The sequence below is a fragment of the Propithecus coquereli genome, unplaced genomic scaffold (assembly GCF_000956105.1).
Source record: "Propithecus coquereli isolate 6110/MARCELLA unplaced genomic scaffold, Pcoq_1.0 Scaffold3, whole genome shotgun sequence".
Lineage (NCBI taxonomy): Eukaryota > Metazoa > Chordata > Mammalia > Primates > Indriidae > Propithecus > Propithecus coquereli.
The window spans coordinates 13304525-13307083 of record NW_012148618.1 but is presented as its reverse complement, the minus strand read 5'-3'; the positions used below and the strand labels follow the sequence as shown (position 1 = coordinate 13307083).

At 36.4% G+C, this 2559-nt stretch overlaps 1 protein-coding gene across 1 annotated transcript in view; it reads left to right on the top strand.

Moving 5' to 3' along the window:
• VPS39 (vacuolar protein sorting 39 homolog (S. cerevisiae)) overlaps positions 1-2559 on the top strand; it is a 65350-nt gene that overhangs the window by 12513 nt on the left and 50278 nt on the right. The window lies entirely within an intron of this gene.

Below are 2559 nucleotides of genomic sequence, written 5' to 3'. Positions count from 1 at the left end.
TTAAATTTTCTTTAAATTTCACTGAACTTTATCTGATTCCCTTTCATGATCAGTAGAGTAGACGTTTGATTTCTAAAAATCTACTGGCAAATAAACATTTTAATAAAAATGGAAAATAGACTCTTAAATGTCATGTTTAGGAGTTAGGCTTCATATTTTGGTAATGTAGCTTCATAGGACTGTTTAAGCCCCAATGTGACAGCATCGGGGCTCTATTCTAAGGTGACTGATAGTGAACATGAAAGAAGGCATGGAGTGAGACCAGTTGAAGCTGTCACAGGAGTCCCTGGAAAGACTGAGGGAGGGGGCTGTCATGAGGTACCTTTAGAGGTAAAATTGATAGACCTCAGCAGACTTTGAAGGAAGCTGAGGGTGTTGAAAGAGATAAAGAAAAACAGGACCTGGCAGGGGTTTGAGGGGCAGAGTGAAGAGAGAGGGATGGGGAAGCTGGCAAATATTATGTTTGCCTTTTGGTTGTAGATTTTTATGTATGTTATGAGTGAATTTTAAAAAAATTTCCACTTCATTTTATTTATATCTGAAATATCAGTGGATATCCTAAAAATCAACTTTAGTATTGCCAAATTGCCCAATATTGTGATATCTGTAACAGAGTTCTAAACATAATATCTTTTATAAAGCAAACATTACAAACTGAAATTTTTTTCCATATTCTGCTCCTTCATAAGTCTCCAGCATTCCATTAGAGCTAGTGTTATTTCTGATTTCAACTTAATGTCATTAAGAGCACACCATGTCTTACTTTCTGTGTCTTGCCTTTCCTTTAAGACACAAAAGAAAAGAAAATAGAATCACCGTCTTTTTCTGGACAATGGAGAACATCATCCTGGAGAACTGTTCCTGATCCTGGGGATCAGGAATGTGGATCCTGATCTGTTTTTATAAATATAACTACTGCCTTTCAGACAACCTGTGGCTGACACTCATTCTTCTGACATGGGATGCCTTAGCAAGTGCGCCATGCACCACAGCCTGTGGTCAGGAGTCAGATTGAGGTTGGAATTCCTACTCTGCAACTTACCACATGTGTGACTGTGGACAAGTTATATATCCTCTAGGCCTCAACCTCCTCATCTCTAAAATGGGAATTGAAAAAAAGGACTTACTTCAAAGGATAGTTGTGAGGATTAGTGAAATAACATATGATATATGCTTAGCATTTCCTAAAACACAGCGCTTACACGATAAAGGTTATCTATGTGTACCATCATCCATTATTTTATTTTACAGAGGATCAAGAACCAAGAGAGTTTATGAAAGGAATGAGTGACCTTTATGTTATCAAAAAGCTGAGGAAATATCTGTACATGCTTATCTTCCCTGAATGATGTAATACGGATCTGTCAGGGTAATTATTTAAACCCTTTCTGAACCTCTTTATTTTTAGCCTAGATCAGTGCTAGGGGCAGGGCCCAGTATTGTAACAAACCCTCAAATGATTCTGATACACATAAAGACTGTATGCGTTTTTTTTTTTTTTTCCAGTATGAGTTTTATTGAGACGTAATTCATAAATCATGCAATTTGCCCATTTAAAGTGTACAATTCAATGGTTTTTAGTACATTCACAGAGTTATGCAACTATCACCACAATCAATTTTAGAACATTTTCATCACCCTCAAAAGAAACCCAGTACCCATTTGTATTCACTTCCCATTTCTCTGAGCCCACCAGCCCTAGGCAACCACTAATCTTTCTTCTCTGTGGATTTGCCTATTCTGGACGTTTCGTATAAATGGAATCACGGAGCTTTTGTGTCTGGCTTCTTTCAGTTGATACAGTGTTCTCAGGTTCAGTACTCTCAGCATATATCAGTAATTCCTTCCTCTTAATGACTGGCTAATATTCCATTGTGTGGATGTGCCACATTTTGTTTATTCAGTCACCAGTTGGTGGATGTTTGGGGTGTGTTCACCTTTTAGCTATTACAAATAATGCTGCTATGAACATTTGTGCATAGGTTTTTGTGTGGACATATATTTTCAGTTCCCTTGGGTATATACCCAGGAGTGGAATTGCTGGGTCATGTTTAGCCTTTTGAGGAACTGCCAGAATGTTTTCCAAAGTGGCTGCACCATTTTACATTTTTGCCAGCAATGTATAGGGGTTCTAATTTCTTCACATTCTTATCAACACTGTTATTATCTGCTAGACTATCTTTTGAGATAAGGAATTCTGTAAGCTTATTACATCATGGTATTTATTTTCCCTAAATTAAAATCATTAAACCTTCAAAGAATGCCTCTTAGCTATTATTATAACATGAATTTTTGACTTATCCATGGTTTCACAAAAATTGCTCTAAAAACCAATGTGAAAGATAATCACAAGCCAAACGTGTGTTTGAAAGACTGAGGATATACCTTCACAATAAAAATAAAACAAGAAGTGTCGAAGTGAAATGTCAGAGATATCAACTGTCAAACTTAATACTTAAGGAAATGGGACATGTCATACTTAATAACCCAGTATTTCTGAGGTTGGATGCCCAGTTCCATGTTAGTATTATTCATTTTATGATTTTATAAATATCATAT